This window comes from Cetorhinus maximus, chromosome 16 (assembly GCF_964194155.1).
Source record: "Cetorhinus maximus chromosome 16, sCetMax3.hap1.1, whole genome shotgun sequence".
Classification (NCBI taxonomy): domain Eukaryota; kingdom Metazoa; phylum Chordata; class Chondrichthyes; order Lamniformes; family Cetorhinidae; genus Cetorhinus; species Cetorhinus maximus.
In genome coordinates this window covers 62,063,504-62,091,397 of record NC_135894.1, presented here as the reverse complement: position 1 = coordinate 62,091,397, position 27,894 = coordinate 62,063,504, and the positions used below count along the sequence as shown (strand labels likewise).

Genomic DNA, 27,894 nt, shown 5'->3' with positions numbered 1-27,894 from the left:
ATCACCAGCAGGCTGCTAAAGAGGCAGAGGTGGCTGCGTGACATCTCTCTTTCCCCATCCTCCCCTTTATGCTCTCCCCAATCATTCATTGCACTCCCCTTCTCCCTGTTTTCATCCCACCATTCCATTCTCTGTCAATTGAGGCTCAGTCAGTTTATCTCTCACCTCTGAGTTGGAAGATTATGAGTTCAAGCCCCACTACAGACTTGGCAAAAAAACTAGGCTGACACCCCACTGCAGTATTGAGGGAGTGCTGCATTGTTGGAGATGCTGTCTTTTGGATAAGACTTTAAAACCGAGGCCCTAAATGCTCTCTCAGGTGGGCGCAAAATATTCCATTGCACTATTTTGAAGCTGGGCAGTTGATTTATCCCTGGTGTCCTGCCCGATGTTTTTTTGTCAATCAATATCGCAAAAAAAATTAGCCAAATATTATCACATCATTGTGTCTGGGATCTTACTGTGCACAATCTGAGTGTTACATTTGCGGCATTTCAGAGATCACATTTCAGGAGTATTCCATCAGCTGTAAAGTGCTTTGGGATGTCCTGAGAACATGAAAGATGCTATACAAATGCAAGTCTCTCTTTCCTCCTCTCTCCATGCTCACTTACCCTTCTTCCTCTCTCTCCACCATCCCTCCCCATCTCTCTCTCCACCATCCTTCCCCTCTACCTTCCCTCTCTCCCTCCTCTCTCTCCACCATCCCTCCCCTCCTCTCCACCTTCAACCTCATCCTCCACCTTTCCTCTCTCCATCTCTTTCCGCCTTCCCTTCCTCCTCTATCTCTACATTCCCCTCCTCTCTCTCCACCTTCCTTTTCTCTCTCGCCACCATCCCTCCCCTCCTCTCTCCCTCTCCACCTTCTCTCTCTCTCCCTCTCCTCTCCCCTCCCCACCACCTTTCACCTCCTCTCTAACTTCCCTCTCTCCTCCTCTCCCCCTCTCTCCATTCTTCCCCTCCTCTCTCCCTCTTCACTTTCCCTCTGTCTCTCTCCATTATCCTTCCCCTCATCTCCTCTTCTCTCTCCACATTCCCCACCTCTCCCTTCTCTCAACCTTCCCTCTCTCTCCACCATCCCTCCTCTCATCTCCATCCTCCTTCTCTCTCCCCACCAATCCCCCCTCCTCTCTCCCCACCAATCCCCCCTCCTCTCTCCCCACCAATCCCCCCTCCTCTATCCCCACCAATCCCCCCCTCCTCTCTCCCCACCAATCCCCCCTCCTCTCTCCCCACCAATCCCCCCTCCTCTATCCCCACCAATCCCCCCCTCCTCTCTCCATCATCCCTCCTTTCATCTCCATCCTCCCTTTCATCTCCATCCTCCCTCTCTCATCCACACAACCCCCAATCCCCCCTCCCCCCTCCAATCCGTCCAATCCCCCCTCCTCTCTCCAAGTTTGACTGAGACTCTGTTGAGCGATGACATCATCGGGTCTCAGTCAATTATGAGGGCGGGTCATTGTGTGACAGTCAGCGTCACCGACCAATGCGAGCGCTCTGTGAAGGGAGAACGTGTTGATTGGTCTAGACAGGGAAGGGGGCGTGGAAGGGCCCCGCCTCCTGCCATATTTGCGACGGTCACGTGAGGGGGCGGGGCACGGTCGGTTTGAGCCTGTGGGGAAAAAAAAGGGAAGAAAATAGAGCCGGAGCGGTCGCGAGTAAACAGCCCGGGACCAGGGAGAGAGAGTGGCAGCACCGTGTCTGAGTGTCCTTCTGTCGGCATGTGTATGAGGTGAGAGCGGGGTTGAGCGGATAGCGGGGGTGGTGAGCGGGCCTGCTGTAGCCTGAGGGACTGGGCACCTGGAATGGGCCGGGCCGGGCCGCTCCGGCTCTCTCTCTCTCTCACACACACACACAACGCCGCAGACGGGGAAGCGGCTCGGACGCTGTGAGCGCCGCCCTGGCTCGGGCGCTTGCATTGAGCCTGGGATGTGTCAGCCTTCCTCGCGGCTCTGAGCCTTTCACTGTTTACAAACCCCCCGGAGCCAGACTTTCCATCCTAACTTACAGAAGTTTGTTTTCTGTGTGTTGTAAAATGTAGATGTTTCAAGTCTCTTGTGATGTTGAACTTCCTGAATTTTATTTTAACTTCCTCGTCCGGAGCTTTTACGTTGACTCTCTTGGAAAAAAATCTGCATCGGGTTCTGGCTTTACGGAAGATTTCTGATTAACAAATCATGTTCCTCTGTAACAGGGCACAATGAGACTTGCCTCCCAGCTTCCAGACTCAGGCTTTAATACTGTACTGTCGATCAGTCGTTAGTAATCGCACACAGTACCTGTACATAGTTATAAACAACTAACAAAGAAACATTTCCAGAAGTGAGGGCTTTGAATGTACAATATTCGTTTGCAGCTGAAATGGCCTGTGTTACGGTCATCGTTCGTATCGGAACAGTTTGTTTACTGTCTAAAATTTTGCATAGCAGAGATGCTCATTATTTCATGGAATTGATTCCAGCATCTTCAGTTCAGTTGGTCGTCGTCTCGCCTCTTGAGTGAGCAGGGTGTAGAATCAAGCCCCATTCTATACGCAAAGCAGGTTGATAATATACTTCAGGTGAAGGCTTCTTTTGGAATGCAGCATTGAATTGAACTGTTCCAGCGGTTCAGGTGTATGTTGCAGTCTGCAATATGTTACAGTGAAGCATGTAATGCATGTAGGAGTGAGATAATAGATATCATAAATGGCAAGAGCTCAAGCAGCTCATTAATGCCATCTCAACTGCTTATTATGTTTATAAAATGCGAGCATTTTAAAAACTTTGCCATTTGGGCCATCGAGCCCAGTCTACTTTGGAAAGATTGACCATTTTCCTCTTATTCCACAAGTTTCTCGAACTTCTGTTTTTTAAAAAAAATCTGTCTGACTTCCTTTCTTACAAATGAAACGAAATCCAACTTCCTCGCAGCTTAAACTTTATGGAATCAGCTTTGTTTGTCTCGTGCCTATGGTTAGGTGATCAGAATACACTCAACTCTACATGGAGTATTTATTGACAAACAAAATAACCTCTTTCAATTAGATCTGTTAAGTGTGCTGATAGTTTTATTTATTTATCCACTTTTTAACACCCTGAATCTTTTTCCTAATCGGTACACAATACTTAGGTTCCTTTGAATAGTTCAATTTTTCAATCCCTTACTCCAATAATCATAAATTTAAATGTAAAATTTAGTGTAAAATAAATCTATTTATCTGAAAGATGTAAATCTTTTGGAACTGGCTATGTTATTCCTTATTATTTGCCCTACCTCCTATTTTGGGATCATCTGGAAACTTTACTTCCATTACATTCGTCGCCCACCTCTCTCTCTCCCCCCCCCACTCCCACCCCCCCCCCCACCCCCCCCAAACTTTCCTATTCCAAGCTAAATGTTAAATAGCAAGAGGCTTGAACCCAATGTTATAGTATCCATCTTTTTAGCCTCATTCTAGCCTAAGAAGTTCCCATTTTGACTGTTTATTTTAAAGCCAGTTTTGTATCCAGCAGTCCTATGCTTTAGTTGTTGCATGTTGAAATGTAAACTTATCACAAAGTTTCTGTGACTTCCATTTATGCAGTGTCCACTCTCTTCTCTCAATCCACATTGTAATATCTTTGAAAATTAATGCACTTTTACATCTACAAGTAGATTGAATCTACCCCCAAAATGGCACCTAATTTCATTATATGATTATTGCTTGATTCATTGGCGCCATCTTTCACATACTGCAGCAATCCCAGTGATTTACCTTGTAACTCCCAAATGATATTCCTACAGCATGTTATCTTTATTCTCCTAACCTACATCCTCAATTCTCTTGTACTAATTTAAGTATCTCTTAATAGGCATTCTTGTCCAACTAATTTTGAACAATGGCCTACTCCTGCTCCTTGTTCATATGTTTCAATTTGATAATTTTAAACTTATATATATTATTGGTTTAACCAGGTCTCTTGTTCATATTACATCATATTTTCCCTTATGCATGTTTCTAAATCCATAGGGGTGTTTTGGATCTTCCTAGCATTAGCATAACAATACTTTAAGTTCCTTGTTCTCTCATGTCTTCTCTCTCTTTGCTCAATCTTTCTTTTCTAAACCTTTAGTTAAAAGCAAATTTCATTAGAACAGTAGACTTTACTTGTAAACAGATTGAGCAGATTAACATTTATTTATCATTCCTGCAACCACTCGTCACTACACCCAAGGCCAATGGATATTAAAAAGATTAGGAATTTTAAGCCTAATAGGTTGACTCTGATTGCACTAACAATGTTTCAGGTACTGGCATTTAACTGTAGCCAACTTAATATAATCAGCCAAACCATTAAACTGCACTGGGCAATTCTGTCAAATAATATAGAAGCTGGAAAAATTTCCAACTTACTGAAAGCTTGCTCTTTTTCCCTCTTTCTTATCTTCTTTCCAGGTATTTTTAAATCTCTACCTTCTGGTTGTTTCTGCCAGCAGAGTTTGCAAGAGAGAATGGGGAATTGGGTAGATGGGGAAGCAGTGAAATCTCAAGTGCTGTTATGGGATTGTTTTCCCCTCTGTAAATCTTCAGGCCTGATAAGGGAGTAGATCTGAGCACTACCTTCCTGTCTTGTATCTGTAAGTTCCATGTTTTGTGAGTGAAATTGGGTTTCTTTATCATAAACAGGTTACAGGTAGAGTACCTCTAATTGCAGTCTATTGTTTTGAAATGAGAATTTTTTGCCCCCATGTTGAAATAACAGATTGCGATCAGAGATATGGTGCCTCTGATCTGATAATTCCAACAGAACCCTGCTGATCAGTAGAAGCAAATGAAACAACATAAATGCATATAGGTCATGGCTTTGGCAAGGAACAGTACGTGAAATGTCGCTCAAAAGTGATGATCAATAATACCAAATATTTCTGTATTATTCTCCTTCAAATTGCCCTGTTTCTGAACCAACTGGATGATAATTTTCAGTGCATTATATTGTAGCTGTGGTTATATTCTGTTATAGTGGATAATATGTGGAAGATTGTGATAAGTTCACATTGTGATCTTGTTTGGCAGCTTACTGTGTGATCTGGAGAATAACATAGCTTCTGTATGTTATGTGAAAGCTATATGCTGGAAGAATCCAGATGATGTGCAGTTTCCATCGTCATTTGAAACCACAGAATGTTGTTGCACTCCAAAGCATTTTTGCAAAAGTATCTAATGTGTAATCTCTTCCATTTTTTGTAAGCTCCCAGTGTTTTAATTTTGAGGTTTGAGCATTAGCCTTTCATATTCCTAAATTTGCTGCTTTCTGGCTACCAACACAATCTGCATATCTAAATATCACCACTACGATTAGAAGAATTAATGTTTTGATAGCACAATACTGGGCCATAAGTATAGATATTTTATGAAAATAAATAGTGTACATCTTAATCATTGGTAAAATGTTTACGCAATGCAAAGCACTAATATGTCAAGGCGATCAGATGACACACATTCTGATGCTGTAGCTTATCAATGAACCTTGAAAAGCATTGCATGTTTGCAATAAACTAATATCCCTGTACATGGGTGGAGTTCATTAGAGTGGCTTTTTGCTGATGTGTCAAGGCAGACAGTGACACATGGGGCTCTGCTGTGATTGGACCACATGACTTGATCAGTAATACCAAATTCTTCTGTAGTATTCTCTTTCCTTCCTATTATCCTGTCTCTGAACCAACTGGATGACAATTTTCAGTGCATTATATTGTAGCTGTGGTTATATTCTGTTATAGTGAATAATATGTGGAAGATTGTGATAAATTCACATTGTGAATTATACTTTTTTAAAGAAACAGTGGAGATCTTTTTCTTTGCATTTAATTGAAGAATGTACCTTGTCCCTATAATGAAATTTACTGGTAGCATGAAACCAAAGTTATCAGAACCTTGGGGGCTTTGCAGTATCTTTTCTTTTATTCATTCATGGGATGTGGGCTTCGCTGGCTAGGCCAGCATTTATTGCACATCCCTAGTTGTCCTTGAAGGTGGTGGTGAGCTGCCTTCTTGAACTGCTGCAGTCCATGTGGCGTAGGTACACCCACAGTGCTGTTAGGGAAGGAGTTCCAGGATTTTGAATCAGTGACAGTGAAGGAATGACGACATATTTCCAAGTCAGAATGGCGAGTGAGTTGGAGAGGAACTTCCAGGTGGTGGTGTTCCCGTCTTCCTGCTGCCCTTGTCCTTCTAGATGATAGTGGTCGTGGGTTTGGAAGATGCTTTTGAAGAAGCCTTGGTGAATTCCTGCAGCGCATCTTGTAGATGGCACACACTGCTGCTACGGTGTGTCAGTGGTGGAGGGGGTGAATGTTTGTGGATGTGGTGCCAATCAAGCGAGCTGCTTTGTCCTGGATGGTGTCAAGCTTCTTGAGTGTTGTGGGAGCTGCACTCATCCAGGCAAGTGGGGAGTATTGCATCACACTCCTGACCTGTGCCTTTGTAGATGGTGGACAGACTTTGGGGAGTCAGGAGGTGAGTTACTCGTCGCACGATTCCTAGCCTGTGACCTGCTCTTGTAGCCACAGCATTTATATGGCTAGTCTAGTTCAGTTTCTGGTCAATGGCAGTCCCTAGGATATTGATAGTGGTGATGCCATTGAGCATCAAGGGGTGATGATTGGATTCTCTCTTCTTGGAGATGGTCATTGCCTGACACTTGTGTTGTGCGAATGATATTTGCCACTTGTCAGCCCAAGCCTGGATATTATCCAGGTCTTTCTCCATTTCGACATGGACTGCTTCAGTATCTGAGAAGTCATGAATGATGCTGAACATTGTGCAGTCGCCAGCGAACGTCCCCACTTCTGACCTTATGATGGAAGTAAGGTCATTGATGAAGCAACTGAAGATGGTTGGGCCAAGGACATTGCCGTAAGGAACTCCTGCAGTGATGTCCTGGAGCTGAGAAGACTGACCTCCAACAACCACAACCATCTTCCTTTGTGCTAGGTATGACTCCAACCAACAAAGAGTTTTCCCTCTGATTCCCATTGACTCCAGTTTGCTCGGGCTCCTTGATGCCACACTCGGTCAAATACTGCCTTGATACCAAGGGCAATTGCTCTCCCTTCACCTTGGGAGTTCAGCCCTTTCTGCTCGAGTTTGTTTTGATTCATCTAATAATGTACAGGTAACAGGTTATTTCAGGATTTTTTCTGAGAGTTCTCCAGAAAGGTGGTGCATGAAGGAATTTTCTCAGTTCCAGTTGGAAGGAATACATGACCCCCTCTCTGGATCATTAGTTAGATCCTGGGCACATAAGATTGATCTGATCACACTGCTAGTAGATGAATACATCCAAATGTCTGGAGGCATTTTTGCTGGCACTTTTGCTAGTGACAGTATCCACAGTCCTGAATCCATTTTGAGCAAGGTGCTCATAGGTCATAAAAGATGATTGAGTCTTCCATTTGGATAGTTTTGTGAATGCCCAGATAATCTGGATGAAAACTCCTCTTTTGTTGAAGCGTTGTCTCCCACTGAGTTTCCCAAAAATGTGTATCATTCACAAAGCAAGCAGATGATGTGCAACTTAGCTTGGGTATTCTTTTGCTTTCTCTCTGGAATGCTTGTTGGAATTACTCCATGACTTTTTATTGTTGGGATTTGAAACTAAGCATGTTGAGGGCTGTGGGGATGCTTATGGATCCAACTGCACTGTGATGCTTTTGGTACTTTCATAGTTAACTGAACAAAGATTGAGAAAGGATCCCTTTATAAATTTTTATTTCAATGTGCCAGTGATTACTTTAGTCCTCATTTTTCTCTCGACAGTGATTGATATAGTAAAATGTTTCAAATTCATTATTGCTGTCTAGATCTTGATTCCTGGTCAAGTTTAATAACGTTGCCTTTTATATGGGGGGGTGGGAAAAAATCTGCATTGACCAACTCTAGCAGATGGGCACAGTTAAACGGTGTATGTGCAGTATTTTGTCTAAGTGTTTCAAAAGTTTCATGATAGCATCATGTGTGATAGCATCATCATAGCGCTAAGTTTCAGTATGATTGGTGATATCAATGTGGGATGAATTGGGATGGGCAGGGTTTGGAAAATTAGGCGTGGATCTATATTGCCAGATCCTCACTTTTTTTCTAGCTGGTCCTTCAGATGTGAGACACGCAAGGTGTTTTGTTGGCAATGGTTATAGTCTGTGTGTGTGTCTCTCTCTCTCTCTCTCTGGCTGAATACATGTTGGAATACTTCAAGATACACCTTGACCTTGCATTGTAATATGTTTAGTTGTGTTTATACCTTTATGAACTTAAGGAGAAAGGAGGCAAGACTAATATGAGCTCTAAGTTTGAGAATTGGCCTGGACTTAGTTGAAATGCTCTTTTAGTTTTTGAGAACTTGATGGGTAGTGTAGGAAAGACTGGGATTGGGGTGAAGGAGTAGGATAGGCTGAGGAATGAGAGAATGGGGACCGTGAATGTGAGGTAAAAGGGGGAGGGGAAGAGTAAGCCCTCTGAAGTAAAACAGAGATTGGATAAGGAAGGTGCCTGTGTGAGGGTGGGGGTGTCAGGTGGGGCGGGTGGGGGAGTGTTAGGGCAAGAGCTGAGGGGAGCCAGGGATATTGAACCTCAGTGAAATGCCTTTGCAGCTTGGTAGGAGAAGAGGGATCCAGAATGTCGAACTCCTGCTTCAGCCCTGCCATGCACCCATAGTGCCCAAGAGGAGCATTACAGTATTATGTGTTGGCCTGAGCTTCAGAGAGACCAGGGAGTCATGTTTTGTTTTTGCTGTTTGAAGTTCTGAATTTTATTAAGTATTAGGTGTTTACAGTACAGAAACAGGCCACTTAGCTCAACAGATCCAACAGACAGGAGCTCCATGCCAGTGCTTATGTTCCACACCAGCCTCCTTCTGCCCTCCTCCATCTAACCCCATCAATGTATTCTTCTATTCCTATCTCCCTTGTTTGTTTATCTAACTTCTCCTTAAATGCATCAATACTATTTGTCTCAACTACACTTTGTGGTGGCATATTGCTCCCACTTGTCAAAATATTAAGAATGGGAGGACACAGATTTAAAATGATTGGCAAAGGAACCAAAAGTGACATTTTCACGCAGCCTGAGTGTGCATTGGAGGCAGGTTCAATCAAAGCATTCAAAAGAGAATTAGACTTAACTGAAAAAGAAGAATGTACAGAGTTACAGGGCGCAGGCAGGACAATGGCACTAGATGAATTGCTCATTCGGAGAGCCTGTGTGCGCACAGTGGGCTGAATGACCTCCTGAGCTATAACAATTCTGGATTTTGTGGTTGTTGCCACTCTTTGAGTAAGTAAGTCTCTCCTGAGTTCCCTTTTAAATTCCTTAGTGACTATGGCCCCTACCTCTGGTTTTGCTCACAAGTGGAATTTCTTTAGGTAAAGCTCCTGGGGGGAGGGGAGGGGTGGTAGGGGGTAAAGCTCCCGGGGGGGAGGGGGAAGAAGAAAAGGAAAGATTGAATAAGAATTTGCCCTGATATATTTCCTTTTACCTTCGTGTTGCCCCCATCCCTCTAATTGTGTGCAGCTTGTGCCAATATCTTCTCTGTTCCTCGACAAGATCTCAGCACCATTCTTGATGCTTGCCTTGAACACGAAAGACAGGCTGACTTTGGAATCATCCAGCAGGGTCAATCTTGTGTGATTTTTGCAAGTGGGAAGCTCACTGCACTCCTGTCCTGCTGCATCAATCCAAAAATATGCTATATTTTGTAATTCAGTGCATATCAGTATTCAGACTGTTCATTGTTTCAGTAATCTTTGAGTGACTTTGTGTGCCTGAGCACTCCACTGGTCTAGCAATATAATTCAGCATTCCATTCACTTTGTTCTTTGCTGTTCCACAGTGATTTGACTGTGATTTGACTACTGGGAGTGATAGTGGATTTACCACCGCTCTGGAGCAGCAGCAACAAAGTGGAATGCTGAATTTATAATGCTAGATCATTAGGTTATAAATCAGCAGGTGTCATGCTTAATATCTAGGCAGTGTCCTGATCAGAATATTGCACATTGAACATTGTTTCGTGGCTTAGCAAATCAGCAAGGAAACATTGAAGTCATGGAGATGGTGCTGATCCCTGATGCCAAGAATTGAATTTGTGGAAAGATTACATAAAGTGGAGTTGTCTAGCTTTGTAGTATAGCAGATGTTAAATGATATGGTAAGGTAAATCTGGAAAATTAGTTCAAGTTAAGACAAAGGAGTATAAGCTAAAAATGATCAAAGGACTTTTTAGGGCAGATGTTTGGATAAACATATGCAAAAGTGGCAACATTTGCAGTTGTCTTCTGGATAAAGTAGCAGAGATTAGAATCTTGTGTTCCCTCGACATGCAGTTTGGTGACTGTGGGAGGAGCTGTAAACTTGGATGAACTTTAATTTATCTATTTATCTTGTGAATAACTGCTGCATCAAAAAAAATTATAAATGCTCAATGTAGTTGGTGCTGATTGTTTACAATACAGTAATTTGCCTCTGATATACTAAATATATAAATGTGTGTCTAAGCATGTATCCAAACTGTAGTGCCAGAAAGACAAATTACACCAAACACTAGCATCAGGGCTGTCCTTTTCAATAAACTCCCATAATATTAAAATGTTGAATAATCTGGAAGATAATGCAGCTATCCAAGAGAATGGATATCAGTAAGACTGGCAGTGAGAGTAGTCATTACCCACTTCAGCTCAGTTATAATTAGGATTGAATAGAGTGTTACGTGCTATATATTATTTAGATTGGGAACATTGATAATCTTAATCTGCTAATTTGCAGACTTCAAATTTGTTTGTTGCTTTACTATGTAAAGTCTGTCCGTTATTTGTATATATTTTATATGCCCATTCTTAATGTTTATATGTTTGGTTTTACTTTCCATTGTATAATCCTAAACCATTATGTCTGCAGAAGGTAAAGATGAAAGAGAAAAATAAGATTTCTCATTTTTCCCACAGTTCCAGGAAAAATCTTGTTTCTGTTTCAGTCGACACCTACTGTTTCTGCAATGAAATATGTAATGGTGCCATCTCAATTGATATTGCCCAAAAATACTGTCATTGTGTACTTCCTGTCCTCAGAAAAGTAACTCATATTGCTTTGGAATATTAAGTTGATTGCTGCAACATATCGGGCATATTACTGATCTCCAGTATTGAATTTGCAATGCATTGTCTTTTCCTATTGCATGTTCAGTTGTACATTGATTCATAGGATATCAAGTTTTTTGATGAGGCCTGTTCAGATTGCATTGAATTGTTGTAATTGCAAATGGAAATGTTTTGCGGCATATGCATTATTGAAGTAAATCTAATTTGTATCAGCAATATTCAAAGTAACTATCATTGTTGATGATCACTCGGTCAGAAGCATATATGTGATTTAAATGGGTGTCACGTTTTCCTGAAAAGTTAGGACCCCATATTTCACTGCTTTTTGGTTGTTTGGCTGTAGAAAGATGAGGTGAAATATCACGACCCAAATCTTCTCAGTGTTGGAACTGCTGCTTCTGAGGCTGATCAGTCAAAAAACAGCACACTTAACCTGGTTATGTTTACAAGGATCCAACTACTGATGCAGCAGCCAGAAGAACTTGATCAGTGCAAAATCCACACAAGATCCACAGAGACCTGTGAAGAGAATCAGCATAGAAGATGCACACCTTTTTACGGCAGTAACTGCCGTATGGTTAGCTTAAATGTCTAGTGTTAGTGAATGGGTGAGTGGATGAATGAGTGAATGGGCAGGATTGGTGAGGTAACTGGATAGGTGGCGGTTTGGTGGAGTTGGGAGGAGTAGTTAGATCGAAGAGGTAGTCAGCAGTGGGGTCAGTGAGTGATTGGGGGGTGGGTCAGTTCTGTAATTACCCAGGAGTTAAACTAGGATTTTGCTGGGTAGCTATTCGGGTAAGTAAGTCGGAACTGTCCAAAGTCGCTGACTTTAGATTTTTGCGGAGGGAGCAGGAGAATTGCCCATCAGATTTCCCATGGAGATCAGCGCATTGGGACTTCCTCAGGGCCCCAACGCGCATCTTGGGTTGTACGTCTGGTCTCTTAACGATCTGGACACCGGAATATCTGAGCCAATGACAAGTTTTGGGACTTTGTATTCTTAGGAAGTTTGGAAATCAGACTCTCAACCATGAGGAGCTGATGTTTTTGTAATCCCGTTTGTTCTAATTGGTCGAATGAAAGCTTTTCTTTCTCTCCTCTCTCTCCCACTCCCCACCAGTCTTGCTGCACTCACTGCACAACCAGTTGGCTGACTTGGATCAATTTTCCATTCAAATTGTTTTCTTTTGAAGTATTATGATTTGCATTATTGGAGTCTTCATACTTTGGACAAGTAGCATTCACACAGATGAGAGAGAATTGGTTATGAGTGAAGCGTTTTCCTGAATTGAAGTTCTTTGTCACTTTTTTGTTGCTGGCTCTGTGCCATATAATCTGTGAAATGAACAAAACAGAGGTGCTTCAGGGACTGAAACATGTGGAAGTGTGTAATATGGTACAAAAACTTGTTTAGACTAATGAAAAATTGATTAGCTTAAATTTGTGTCTCGAGGAGCAGACTCCTGTATTTCAGAAGTGAATTTAGTTTGTAATTTATTCCACCTCTTCAATCCATCCCAAAACTTGGCAAACCTCATTTTGTACAATTTTAGCAATTTCTGACTCAAGCTCAACCATGTTTAAACTCTCAAGTCCTTCACGAGCCTTATTACAGTGTCTCACTTTTGTTGGCATCACAAGTGAATGGCTTTTAGTATTTTTTAAAGCAATAGAGAAATCAGTGTTTCTGAAAATTCCTCAATTGTATGTGGGGTTGCTCCTTTGAACTGGGTGTGGGAGGCAGGAATGAATTGAAAACACAAGTCAAAATTCAAATTTCCATTGTAAATAGAATTCAAATATGTCAATTTATGTTTTTCTACAGGACTAGATTATTTCATAACTTGGTTTTAAAAGCTGCTAGAAACTTTTTTTTAAAAAAAGCTAGAAAAATATTATTTGCCACACTGCATATACTTCATTGTGAATTGCTTGTACCATCACTAACTGCTTTGACAATATATTTTTAAGGAGATGGGGTCAAATATTAAATTCATATTGCGATTTTTCTAACACTGAATTTAAATTGTGACCTTGTTGCTCTGATTATTCGCCTTCCAGATAATTCACTTTTTTTGTGGGACCAAACCAAGCCAAGGTTTTTGCATCGTAGAACAGCTGCTAACATCGATTTCGCCCTGAATGATGGATGTGAACCTCTTAGCCTAAGAAAGAATAAATTCAGTTTATTTTTATTGCACTTGACTTAATTCCTATGCCTAGCAAATTGTGGTGGTGTATGCATGAGATCAAAATTTAGGGACTCCTGTTTATCCACCAAAGCAGATTGTGGCAGATAATGTAAGTTCCACTGTGTTTGCTAAATGGTACTATTCTCAGATGGAGAGTAGGTACAGTTGAACTAATCCCAAGTCTTTGCCAAGATTATTTTGAAATGGTCCTGAAGCATTACCTGACTAGCTTGAGTATTTACCTTTTTTTTTTCCCTGTTAAGTTTCAGATCTCCAGCATCTGCAGTATTTTTCTTTCCGTAACAAATATTTAGTGTTTCAGACATGAATTTTTAGAATCCTTTCAGGTTCCGAGGTGAAGAAAACATCCAGGAGGAGATTTTTCTTCAAATTCAAATAATCCTCAATGCCTTCCATGATGAAGCTCTTTCTTAGAATCTCTAGCAGCCCTACTTATTCATCCTCCCTGCTGAAGGTAGCTTCCATAGGGGGACCATTGCCTCCTAAAACCTGAAACTTTTAGCTTTTTACACATGCAGTGAATGTGTTTGTATTCGATGAATTAATAATTACCTTTTGCCGAGTAACTTTGCACCAATTTTTTTTGTGGGTTGCAAGCCATGTACTTTTGTAGCCCTCCTCAATAAGTAGAAACGTATCACATAGTTGGGAAAAGTTTAAAAAGGAAAGGACTTGCATTTACATAGCACTTTTCATGACCACTGGATGCCTCAAAGCCCTTTACCACCAGTTAAGTAATTTTGAAGTGTAGTTAGTTTTAATGTAGGAAACATGGCAGCTAACTTGAACACTGCAAATGCCCACAAACAGCAATGTGATAAGACCAGATAACCTATTTTTTTATTGTGTGATGTTAATTGAGGGATAAATATTGGCCAAGACACTGCAGTTAATTCCCTTGCTCTTCAGATTGGTGCTATGGGACTTGCAGCCTCTTTAGTGTCAGCCTTAATTTTTGTGTTCAGGGAGTATCGGGTGAGAGTGCTACTCATTGAGCCACAACTGACACCACTTCCTTAAGGAGTTTTGCTTCACTACCATAATGTAGGAATGCAATTGAATGGAGTTATTAATATCCAAGGGATATTGCGCAGATTTGTTTCTCAGTTCTTTTGAAGTGGAGGTCAACTTTTTATAGGCGTTGGTTCTTTCTCAATTATAGTTATATCTCTCACTCAAGTACATGAAGTTGTGGATTGTAGACCCAGTGCTTGGAGAAATGATTCCTCGCAAGAGGCCTCAAATCCTCAAACAGAAATCTAAGACCTGGCCTTAATCCTGATTGTGAACTGACTAATTTTTTCAATAAATCCCAGTAACATAATGGAAATGATATCTTCTTGACAGACATTCCCTCGAGATCAAGGATGACTTGCTCCCAATCCAGTTGGATGGGCTTGACTGATAACCCAATGCACGATCTACAGACTGTACCACGTGTGGGGCAGGTGGTGCTTGAAGGATTAGGTGGATGAGTTTGGGGGTTTGTGTGCTCTCTCTGGATCTCAACTTCGCCTCTCTGACGAAGTCTCAATATGTTTGGTGCCTTCCTGAATGAGCCTTCTCCATTTTAGTTGGTCACAAGCCAGGGTTTCCTGTGAGTTGGAGGGGATGCTTGTCCTCTTCAGGAACGCTTTGAGGACATCCCTAAAGCGTTTCCACTTTCCTCCTGGGAGTCTCCTACCACAACGAAGTTCTAAGTAGGGCAGTTGCTTCAGCAGTCTGGTGTCAGGCATATGATCGACATGTCCCACCCTGCGGAGCTGGTTTTGAATAAGTAGCGCCTCAATGCTGAGCATGTAAGCCTGGGAGATGACACTGCTTTTGAGCCACTTTTCTTGTCATCGGATTTGGAGAATTTTGTGAAGGCACCACTGGTGGTACTTAATGCTTTGAGGTGCCTACTGCAGGTTGTCTAAATCACTGAAGCATATAGGAGTGTGGGGATCACTGCTGTCCCATTAACCATGACCTTAGTCTTAAGTTTGAGATCCTGGTCCTCAAATATCCTCTTCCTTAGATGGCTGAAGACTGAGCTGGCATGTTGGAGGTGATGATGAATTTCATTGTCTGTCTGCCTTTGAGAGGAGGCTCCTAGGATATGAAAAATGGTCCACAATTTCCAGGATCTTACCAGTGATCTTAATCAAAGGGTGGGGGAGGGGAGGGGGGGTGCAGTGGTGTTGTGCTGCGGGAGTTGGTTGAAAGAGAATCTTAGTTTTCCAGGTGTTTAGTGAAAGGCCATTTTCTCATGTTTGAGGAGTCCTCTACTTTAATGCCAGGAGTATTACAGGTAAAACAGATGAGTTAAGGGTGAGGATTGACATGTGGAATTGTGATATAGTAGCCATCACTGAGACATGGTTGAGGGAAGGGCAGGATTGGCGCTCAACATTCCGGGATATAGAATCTTCAGGCGAGACAGGGGAGGGGGTAAAAGAGGAGGAGGCGTTGCATTATTAGCTAATGAGTCCGTTACTGCAGTAAGGAGAGATGATATCTTGGAGGGGGCATCGAATGAAGCTTTGTGGGTAGAGCTTAGGAATAAAAAAAGGGGCAACCACATTATTAGGTGTTTATTACAGACCCCCAGATAGTCAGCGGGAAATTGAGGAGCAAATATGTGCACAATTTGTGGAGGTGTGTAAAAACAATAACAATAGGGTAATTATATTAGGTGATTTCAACTTTCCCAACATTGATTGGGATAGACAGTGTTAAGGGCTTGAATGGAGTGGATTTCTTGAAATGTGTACAGGAGAACTTTTTAGGTCAATATGTAGAGGGTCCAACAAGGGACGGTGCATTGCTGGACCTAATTCTGGGGAATGAAGCCAGACAGGTGGCTGAGGTGATGGTGGACGAGCATTTTAGTGATAGCGACCACAACGTGGTACAGTTTAAGTTTGTTATGGACAAAGAAATCGACAAGTTGCAAAAAAATGTTTTGGATTGGGGGAGAGTGGATATTAGTAAAATAAGGCAGGATCTGGCCAAGGTAGACTGGGAACAGTTACTTGTGGGGAAATCTACAGAGGAACAGTGGGGGGTGTTCAAAAAGGAAATGGGGAGGGTCCAGGCTCAACATGTTCCCTCTAGGGTGATAGGAAGGAGTAACAAGCCCAGAGAACCATGGATGACCAGAGATATTCAGGTTACGATGAGAAGAAAAAGAGAGGCTTTTAGCAGGTACAAGGGAAGCAAATCAGCAGAGGCATTAGTGGAGTACAGGGTGGAGCTTAAAGCAAGTCGGAGAGCAAAGAGGGGATATGAGAAAGCTCTGGCTGGTAAAAGTAGGGAAAATCCCAAGATATTCTATAAGTATATCAATGGGAAGTTGATAACCAGGGAAAGAGTAGGGTCCAAAAGGGACCAAGGGGGCAATCTATGGGTGGAGCCAGAGGAAATCGCTAGAGTGTTGAATGAATGCTTCACGTCTGTCTTCACGCAAGAGAATGAGGATGAAGGTATTGAACTCGGGGAGAGAGACTGTGAGGTTCTTAAGCAAATTGATATAGGGAGTGACAAGGTATTGCAGATGTTGGCAGGCTTAAAAGTGGACAAATCTCCAGGTCCGGATGACTTGTGTCCCAGACTGCTAAGGGAGGAGATCGCAGGGGCTCTGACCCAAATTTTTAATTCCTCTGGCCAAGGGGGAGGTGCCAGAGGACTGGAGAACAGCTAATGTGGTTCTGCTATTTAAGAAGGGTTGTAGAGTTAAGCCAGGGAACTAAGGGCCAGTGAGTCTCACGTCAGTGGTAGGGAACTATTGGAGAAAATTCTGAAGGAGAGAATCTATCTCCACTTGGAGAGGCAAGGTTTGATCAGGGATAGTCAGCATGGCTTTGTCAGAGGGAGGTCATGCCTAACAAATTTGATTGAATTTTTTGAGGAGGTGACCAGGTGTGTAGATGAGGGCAGTGCAGTTGATGTAGTTTATTAGGATTTCAGCAAAGCTTTTGACAAGGTCCCACGTGGGAGACTTATAAACAAGGCAAAGGCACATGGGATACAGGGTAATTTGATAAGGTGGATTCAAAATTGGCTTAGTTGTAGGAGGCAGAGGGTGATTACAGAAGGATGCTTTAGTGACTGGAAGCCAGTGTCCGGTGGCGTACCACAGGGATCTGTGCTGGGTCCCCTATTGTTTGTCATTTATATAAACGACATAGATGACTATGTAGGCGGTAGGATTAGTAAGTTTGCGGATGACACAAAGGTTGGCCGGGTGGTTAAGTGAGGTTGAGCGTCTTGGGCTACAGGAAGATATAGATGGGATAGTCAAATGGGCAGATAAGTGGCAGATGGAATTTAACCCTGAAAAGTGAGGTGAAACACTTTGGAAGGAGTAATTTGACAAGGAAGTATTCAATGAATGGCATGACACTAGGAAGTTCTGAGGAACAAAGGGACCTTGGCGTGTGTGTCCATAGACCTCTGAAGGCGGAGGGGCATGTTAGTGGGGTAGTGAAAAAGGCATATGGGACACTTGCCTTTATCAATGGAGGTGTGGATTACAAAAGTAGGGAGGACATGTTGGAGCTGTATAGAACCTTGGTGAGGCCACAGCTAGAGTACTGTGTGCAGTTCTGGTCACCACATTATAGGAAGGATGTGATTGCACTGGAGGGGGTACAGAGGAGATTCACCAGGATGCTGCCTGGGATGAAACATTTAAGTTATGAAGAGAGGTTGGATAGACTTGGGTTGTTTGCGTTGGAGCAGAGAAGACTGAGGGGCGACCTGATGGAGGTGTACAAGATTGAGGGGCATGGACAGGGTGGATAGGGAGCGTCTGGACCTGGAAAAATTTATTAATTTTGCGTCCAATTTCCACCCCTCCATCATTTTCACATGGTCCATCTCTGACACTTCCCTTCCCTTCCTTGACCTCTCTGCCTCAATTTCAGGTGATAGACTGTCCACCAATATTCATTACAAGCCTACCGACTCCCACAGCTACCTCGACTACAGCTCCTCACACCCCGCTTCCTGTAAGGAGTCCATCCCATTCTCTCAGTTCCTTCGCCTCCGTCGCATTTGTTCTGATGATGCCACTTTCAAAAACAGTTCCTCTGACATGTCTTCCTTAACCGAGGTTTTCCATCCACAGTTGTTGACAGGGCCCTCAACCGTGTCCGGCCCATTTCCTGTGCATCCGCCCTCACTCCTTCCTCTCCCTCCCAGAACCATGATAGGGTCCCCCTTGTCCTCACTTATCACCCCATCAGCCTCTGCATTCAAAGGATCATCCTCTGCCATTTCCGCCAAGTCCAGCATGATGCCACCACCAAACACATCTTCCCTTCACTCCCCCTGGTGGCATTCTGCAAGGATCGTTCCCTCCGGGACACCCTGGTCCACTCCTCCATCACCCCCTATACCTCAATCCCCTCCCACGGCACCTTCCCATGCAACTTCAGAAGGTACAACTCCTGCCCCTTTACTTCCCCTCTCCTCACCGTCCAAGGGCCCAAACACTCCTTTCAAGTGAAGCAGCATTTCACTTGCACTTCCCTCAATTTAGTCTACTGCATTCGCTGCTCCCAATGCGGTTTCCTCTACATTGGAGAGACCAAACGCAGACTGGGTGACCGCTTTGCGGAACACCTTCGGTCTGTCCGCAAGCATGACCCAGACCTCCCTATCGCTTGCCATTTCTACACTCCACCCTGCTCTCATGCCCACGTGTCCGTCCTTGGCCTGCTGCAATGTTCCAGTGAAGCTCAACGCAAACTGGAGGAACAGCACCTCATCTTCTGACTAGGCACTTTACAGCCTTCTGGACTGAATATTGAGTTCAACAATTTTAGATCATGAACTCTCTCCTCCATCCCCACCCCCTTTCCGATCCCCCCTTTTTTCCAATAATTTATATAGATTTTTCTTTTCCCACCTATTTCCATTACCTTTAAATGTATTTCCATCCATTGTTTTATCTCTACCTTTTAGCCTATTTCGATCCCTTCCCCCCACCCCATCCCTTCTAGGGATATCTGTACTTTGCTTGTCCTGCTTTCTACCCTTAATGTCACCTATTAGCACATTCCTTAGATAATATCACCACCTTCAACACCTCTTTGTCCTTTTGTCTATGACATCTTTTGGCAATCTCCACCTAACACTGGCCCTCTATCCAGCTCTACTTGTCTCCCCCCCCTGCCAAACCAGCTTATATTTCACCTCTTTTCTATTTTTCCTTAGTTCTGTTGAAGAGTCATAGGGACTCAAAACGTTAACTGTGTTCCTCTCCGCAGATGCTGTCAGACCTGCTGAGTTTTTCCAGGTATTTTTGTTTTTATCTTTGTTTTGGATTTCCAGTATCTGCAGTTTTTTGCTTTTATCTTTGGATAGGGAGTAGCTGTTCCCCTTAGTTGAAGGGTCAGTCACAAGGGGCATAAGTTCAAGGTGAGGGGCAGGAGGCTTCGGGAGGGTGTGAGGAAAAACTTTTTTTACCCAGAGGGTGGTGACAGTCTGGAATGCACTGCCTGGGAGGGTGGTGGAGGCGGGTTGCCTCACATCCTTTAAAAGGTACCTGGTTGAGCACTTGGCATGTCATAACATTCAAGGCTATGGGCCAAGTGCTGGTAAATGGGATTAGGTAGGTAGGTCAGGTGTTTCTCACGTGTCGGTGCAGACTCAATGGGCCGAAGGGCCTCTTCTACACTCTGTGGTCCTGTGAGTCGACAATGACCTGAGAGCTGCAACTTCGGAGTGAGCGCACAGAAGTATCATCTGCATACTGTAGCTCAATGACTGAAGTTGGGATGATTTTGGCTTTGGATTGAAGGCAGTGTAGGTTACTCAGTTTCCTGCCTGTTCTGTAGATTATCTCCACACCTGTAGGTAATTTTCTGAAGGTGAGGTGAAGTATTGCTGTGAGGAAGATGGAGAAGCGGGTTGCTGCAATGACACAGACTTGTTTGACCCCAGTTTTCACTGAGATGGGATCTGTAGTGGTTCCATTGGTGAAGATCATGGCTTGCATGTCATTAGGTAGGTAGAGGATGGTGACAAATTTCTGCGGGCAGCCAAATTTGAGCATATTCCATGAGCCTTTGTGGTTCGCAGAGTCAGAGACTTTTTGTGTGGTTGAAAAAGGCCATCTACTGCAGTTGGTGCTGATCCTTGCATTTTTCTTAAATTTGCTGCGCCATGAAGATCATGTGTGTAGTGCCTCTCGATGGGCAAAACCCACACTGACCCTGGAAGGAGCATTTCAGCCACTGGGAGAAGGTGACTGAGGAGGATCCTTGCAATGACCTTCCCTGTGGCAGAAAGCAGGGAGGCTCCTCTGTAGCTACTTCATTCGGACTTGTCTCCCTTCTTGAATATCGTCATAATTACAGAGCCCTAAGAATCCCCCAGCATGTACTCCCCTTCCAAGATGAGAGATATGAGGTTGTGCAGCTATACCAGAAGTATACCTCTTTGTTTCAGAATTTTTACAGGTGTTCCAACTGCTCCAGAGGCTTTGTTATTTTTCAGCTATCAATGGCTTCTTCAGCTTTGCTGTGGACAGGGTGGTGCTGAGACTGAGCAGGTGGGGTATTGAGAAATGGAGTTGTGGGTGTTCGAATCTAAAGTAGAGTCTGGTTTGAGGATTTCTGCAAAACGTTCTCTCCCATGAGTACCAATTGCCTCCCTGTCCTTGATGAGCTTCCCTACTTGCCTCTCGGCATGATAGGTCCATGATAGGTAGATTGTCTTGACAGCACTGAAGAAACTGTGCATGTTGGTGTCCACGAATTGTTGGACCTTCCATGTTCTTTTTACCTATTTGTTCTTTGTCGTGGATTTTAAGCTGTACTGTTGCCTTCAGACGCTTGTAGGACTGATGCTTTTCTTCGGAAGTGTGGTGAAGCTTGTAGTCGGTGAAAGCTTTATGCCTACGCTTGACTGGATCCTGTATCTCTTGGTCATTTTTGTCAAACCAGTCACGATGTTTCTTAGTAGAAAGGCCAAAGACCTCTTAAGTGCTTGTAATGGGCTTCAGGGTTGACCCGGCACTGTGGACACGATGGTAGATCGGATAAGGTGGTGAGTTGTTCAGCAGTGATTAGTACTTGTCGTGGCGAGGGTGATGTGGACATCTCTTCATTCTGCTGCTCGATCGACCACATAATTGAGAAGGTGCCAGCATTTGGACCGTGGGTATTACTTTGAAGTCTTGTGCCTGTCTCACTGGCGGAACAGAGGGTTGGTTATGACAAGGTCATGTTCCAGACATTTTGTCAAGCAGAGGTCTCTATTGAAGTTTGCTTTCCCTACTCCTTCCTTGCCAATCACATTCTTCCAGATATTCATGTTTTTCCTGACGGTGGCATTGAAATCTCTGAAGAGGATCAGTTTGTCACCTGGGATTCTGGCTAGGGGATTGCTCGAGATAGTTGGCCTTGGCCTCAACTGTTGCCTCTAGTATAGGAGCAGATGCAGTGCTGACAGTGGCATGCTGATTCCTCTAGGGGTAAGTCAGGCTGTGATGAGGTACTTGCTTATCCCATGGTGGGAGGGTTGCTGAGGTGGCAGATGAGCTCATTTTTTTGATGATGAAGCCCACCCCATGGAGCTGGTGTTCCTCTGCTGGAAGACCCTTACAGAAAATGGTGTACCCGCCTTCTTGCTGTTTCATTTGGCCTTCTCCTGCACATGGTGTCTTAAGGTGACACTGTCGAGGTGCCCGAGTTCCTGAGCATGCGATGTTGGTGCGGCTCTCGGGTCCGTCACTGTTGAGGTGGTCCAGGAGAGTCCTGACATTCCAGGTGTCAAACTTCATTTTGACAAGTAGAAGATGCCTGTACGTGATTTAAAAAAAAAATGTCCAGTGGCTGTTGCATGCCGACAATAAGACTGTCTAGCTATAGCAGGCCTTAGTTCAATGGCAAGGAGGTTCCAAGACGATTGGAGGCCTGGCTGTGCTGTGAAATGTTAGCATGGTCTGTGCATGATTATATGCAGGTGCACATGTGATCATGGTATGTGGAGCAGTGTAGAAGGCCAAAGATGGAGAGGTCAGAGAGAGATTTGGAATTAATAGGCAACTGGCCAGGAGCTTGGTATCGTGTTTGCAGACATGTCTTCAGTAAAAGACCATCTAATCTGTTTTTTGTCTCCCAGTGTGGAGGATACCTGCATCATATGGAGTAAGTTAGAGGAAGTACATTAAGTACATGTTTTGTGCCCTGGATAGTTGTGTCAAGAGCAAGTTAATGGGGAGATATTACAATTATGTTGATGACTCCCCTCCAAAAGGTTGGCTGTGTTGTCACCTCATCACCACCTTTGGCTAGTATTGCATATTTGCTCTACTTTTAAGGAATATGTTGAAGAACCTCTTACTATGCAGCTTGTGGTTGTGTTTAGTCCTTTTTCATTGTTGTAGCTTATTTAAAAATTTATGTTTAAGGAACACAGCACTTTTATAACAGAGCCAGGACAGATTATTGAACCTGCTACATAGTAATCGTTGAAAAGTCCCAACATTAAGAATTATTAGTTAAACCAAAATTCTACAGCTCCTTGTTGTAGCCCATTGGTATATTAATGTGCTGTGGCCTATGCAATCTTGAAATATTTTGTTAATAAACTATAGTTGATTTCTATGACACTAATGGTAACCTGGACCCAACTAATAGACAATGTACAGAGGCCGTCATTGACCACTTCATGCTGCATGTAATTAGATTGTGATATTTTTAAAGATGACTCAACTCTTTAGCTCTGTGTGTGTGTGTATATGCAGTACAGTAAGCTCAAATATTCAACCAGAGAAACATCTGCCATTGCTCTAAAACAGCAGTATAATCTGGAGGCAGTGATGAATGATTGTTTTTTCAGTGCTGTTGATTTCTTCGTAATGAGAAATATTGTCACTTGCTCAGCTGAAAAAGTATATCATCCAAATGGCAAAAAAATGAAACTCCATACCATTGCAATAATATGGAGTTTGGCTCTAGATTAAAGGAGCAGATTTTTGCAAATCTGATCCAAAGTACCAAAGAAATTATAAACACTTAGATGCAATTCGGCTGCAATACTAAAGCATAAACAGAGTTATGGAGCTTCTAAAACAAAAACAGAATTACCTGGAAAAACTTAGCAGGTCTGGCAGCATCGGCAGAGAAGAATAAAGTTGACGTTTTGAGACCTCATGAGCTTCTAATCATGTAGGAACAGGTCTGGGCTGAGAGTACAGAAGTGCAAGGGCCATTACTTTTGTGATATCAGTATGGAGACACTACTACCTATTGGCATTAAGGGTGACGTAATAGCAAAAGTGTGTGAACCAAAACCACAGTGCTAAATATTCTACAATTTTCACTTAATACCTGAGAAATAGCTTGTGGTAACTGCTGTAATTTTGATTTTTAATGGCATTTGGAAAAGACAACTTTAAAAAATATATATATTTACAGCCACACATCAAGGGTCTACTTGGGAGGTTGGTGGCCTCCTGTGTTCAAAATTGTTTGTATAATGTTAGAAAAATGGATTCCCCATAGCACATGGCATAAAATTAATCTTTCAAATTTTCATCAGTCTAAAATAGTTGAGTACAAGATAAATTGCTTGAATTAACCTGTTTGGACATGTCTGGTTTAAATGATTACATTTACAGTTTATAATTATTTTATTGGGAACTTAAATAGTACTCTGTTACAACTACTATTAGACTGTTTCATCATCGGGGTTTCTGAGTGGGGTAGGCAAACTGACTTAAGTGCAAAGCTGTAGCTCAGGGTTTAATCAATTAAAAGTTGCAACCTTTATACTTGTTGTGCTGTGAAGAAAGCGTCACTCACACCCATGTGAAACACATCTCCAGGTATATGTGTAGTCAAACTTGTTAAAGGCTGTGAAGTGTGGAATTTTATAGTAGATCTCAGTATGGTTTTCTGGCATGCCCTTCCCTGTTCTAAATACTGGAACATGAAGGCCGCCTAATTCCATCTCCATAACGTCGCCTGTCTCAGCTCATCTGTTGCTGAAACCCTCATCCACGCTTTTGCTGCATCTAGATTTGACTATTCCAATGCACTCCTGGCCACTCTCTGTAAAATTGAGGTAATCCAAAACTCTGCTGCTTGTGTGCTTATTCTCACCAAGTTGAATCATCCATCAACCTTGTGCTTGCTGACCTACATTGGCTCTGGTTATTGTTTTTAAATTTCTCTCTCTCTCCCTCTCTTTTCTCTCTCTCTTCTCTCTCTTCTCTCTCTCTCTTCTCTTCTCTCTCTTTTCTCTCTCTTTTCTCTCTCTCTCTTTTCTCTCTCTCTCTTTTCTCTCTCTCTCTCTTTTCTCTCTCTCTCTTTTCTCTCTCTCTCTCTTTTCTCTCTCTCTCTTCTCTCTCTCTCTTTTCTCTCTCTCTCTTTTCTCTCTCTCTCTTTTCTCTCTCTCTCTTTTCTCTCTCTCTCTTTTCTCTCTCTCTCTTTTCTCTCTCTCTCTTTTCTCTCTCTCTCTTTTCTCTCTCTCTCTTTTCTCTCTCTCTCTTTTCTCTCTCTTTCTCCCTCCTCCTGCCCCATAACCCTCTGAGATCTCTGTGCACATCAAATGCTGGCCTCCAGCATCTTTGATTTTATTTGTTTCACCATTGGTGATGATGCCTTCAGTTGCCTCTGCTCTAGGCTCTGGAATTCCCTCCCTCAACCTCTCCACCTCTCTATCTCTCTTTTTCCTCCTTTGAGATGCTCCTTAAACTGCCTCTTTGAGCAAGCTGTTGGCCCAAATATTGTGATATGTAGGTTGGTGTCTACTTTGTTTGATAATACTCCTGTGTAGCGTTTGGGATGTTTTATTACTTCAAAAGCACTATATATAAATTTGTGTTGTATTGCTCTATTAGCTTGCACCAGAATATGTTAAGTGTTGCTTTGAATATGAAATACTTTAGGTTGCTATGTTGTCAGTTACAGTCCATTCACCCTGCCGGAGATGGTAGACTGATAAGACTGAAGCATTTGCAACAATCTTCAGCCAGAAGGACTGAGTGGATGATCCATCTCTGCCACCTCCTGAGGTCCCCAGTATCACAGATGCTAGCCTTCAACCAACTCTATTCACTCCACGTGATATCAAGAAACAGCTGAAGGCAACAGCTGGATACTGCAAAGTCCATGGGCCTGGACAGTATTCTAGCAATAGTACTGAAGACTTGTGCTCCAGAGCTTGCTGCTCACCTAGCCAAGCTGTTCCAATACAGCTGCAACACTGGCATCTACCCAGCAATGTGGAAAATTGCCCAGGTATGTCCTGTACACACAAAGCAGGACAAATCCAACCCAGCCAATTGCCTCCCCATCAGTCTACACTCGATCATCCGTAAAGTACTATCAAGTAGCACTTGCTTAGCAATAACCTGCTCACTGACGCTCAGTTTGGGTTTCGCCAGGGCTGCTTGACTCCTGACCTTATTACAGCCTTGGCTCAAACATAGACAAAAGAGCTGTACTTTGATGAGGTGAGAGTGACTGCCATTGACATCAAAGCAGAATGTGACTGAGTGGCATCAAGGAGCCCGAGCAAAACTGGAGTCAATGGGAGTCGGGGGAAAACTCCGCTGGGCGGAGTCATGCCTAGTAGAAAGGAAGATGGCTCTGGTTGTTGGAGGTCAGTTCCATGACATCACTGTAGGAGTTCCTCAGAGTAGTGTCCTAGGTCCAAACATCTTCAGCTGCTTAATCAATGACCTTCTTTCCATTATAAGGTCAGAAATGGTTTGTTCGCTGAGGATTGGGTCAGAAATGAGATGTTTGCTGAGGATTGCACAATGTTAATCATTCGTGGCAACTCATACTGAAGCAGTCAATGTCCAAATGCAGCAAGACTTGGACAATATCCTGAACAATATGGGCTGACAAGTGGCAAGTAACATTCACACCACACTACTGCCAGGCCACGACCATCTCCAACAAAGAATCTAGCCATTGTCCCTTGACATTCAATGGCATTACCATCGCTGAATCCCCCACTATCAACATTCCGGGGGTTACCATTGACCAGAAACTGAACTGGACTAGGAATCCTGCGGCGAGTAACTCACCTCCTGACTCCCCAAAGCCTGTCCACCATCCACAAGGCACAAGTCAGGAGTGTGATGGAATACTCCCCACTTGCCTGGATGAGTGCAGCTCCTGCAACACTCCAGAAGCTGGACACCATCCAGGACAAAGCCCACATGATTGGCACCCTGTCCACAAACACTCACTCACTCCCTCCCTCCAGTGCCAATGTGCGGTGGCAGCAGTGTGTACCACAAGATACACTGCAGGAACTCACCAAGGCTCCTTAGACAGCACCTTCCAAACCCATGACCACTACCATCTAGAAGGACAAAGGCAGCAGATACATGGGAACGTCACCATCTGGAAGTTCCCCTCCAAGCCACTTACCATCCTGGCTTGGAAATATATTGCTATTCCTTCTGTCACTGGTTCAAAATCCTGGAACTCTCTAACGGCACTGCATGTGTACCTACACTCCATGGATTGTAGCAGTTCAAGAAGGCAGCTCGCCACCACCTTCTCAAGGGCAATTAGGAATGGGCAATAAATGCTGGCCTAGCCAATGTTGCCCACATCCCATGAATGAATTTTTAAAAAAATATTGTTCCTCATGACCTTTAGCTGTCCTCAATAGCAATGTTGTCTCAATTAGATAGTGTTGAATTTAAATACTAACATTGACAAATTCCTTTGCTACATTCCCCTCCTACAGGCATTGATTCCTTGCTGGGGTATGGTTCCTGACTATCTACCATTCTCTAATCCCTCAAAGGTCAACCTTTTAATGGAGGTGTGCCTTTGTACTGTGAGGTGCATATCCTCCTTTTACCTGTCACCTAACAGGCAACTTTTATATCTTTGTTCATTATATCTGAACAGAATAAAGAGGATGTCACCAGAATACGCTCTTTGAATAAATTTTGTAATAAAACGTTTACCAGTCCTTTGGTATTGGTTATTTAAGGTATTTTTCACAATTCATATTACTCTTCAACTTGTGTTTACAGTTGAGTGCAATTTCTAAAATTTGATCAATGTCTCTGATCAGAAACTTTAATCTGCATAGAGGCTGTGAACTAGTGTAGTGCTGCAGGATGAACAGTGAACCCTTTAATGTAATATCTTGCACCCGAGGTTGAAAAGGTGCATTCCACTCCAAAAGGCAGATAAAGCCCTTTATCACTTTTATCATTCAGAGTAAAACTTAAATATAAATTTATTTGCAAGATTTATAATTATGCAGCAAAATACACATATTTTACTTATGCACTATAAACAATCTGAAAAGAAAGCACCATGTTGAAAACTTAGTATTTTAAGAGTCTTTTAAATGATTCTTTTTAATGTGGTACACCTGTACTCTACAGGAATGAAAAAGAAAACCACAATGTGAGAATAAATGATTGCAGCAAGGGACCTTGAATGGATTAGCAGACAAAGCTGCCAATGTTATGCCAATCCTTTGGGTTTCCAAGACAGGACAGATAATATCAATAACTTCCACACTAGGCAAGTAGATGTATTAATTTTAGCATTGAATTTGAAAGGTGTAAAGAGCAGACATT

At 43.0% G+C, this 27,894-nt stretch overlaps 1 protein-coding gene across 1 annotated transcript in view; it reads left to right on the top strand.

Moving 5' to 3' along the window:
* The first annotated feature begins 1,588 nt into the window (after nucleotides 1–1,588).
* Nucleotides 1,589–27,894, top strand: part of LOC144691616 (transcription regulator protein BACH1-like) — an 80,653-nt gene continuing 54,347 nt past the window's right edge. The window contains exon 1 of the mRNA XM_078559886.1: nucleotides 1,589–1,735. The gene's annotated coding sequence lies outside the window, so the exon portion shown is untranslated. The remainder of the gene's footprint in view (nucleotides 1,736–27,894) is intronic.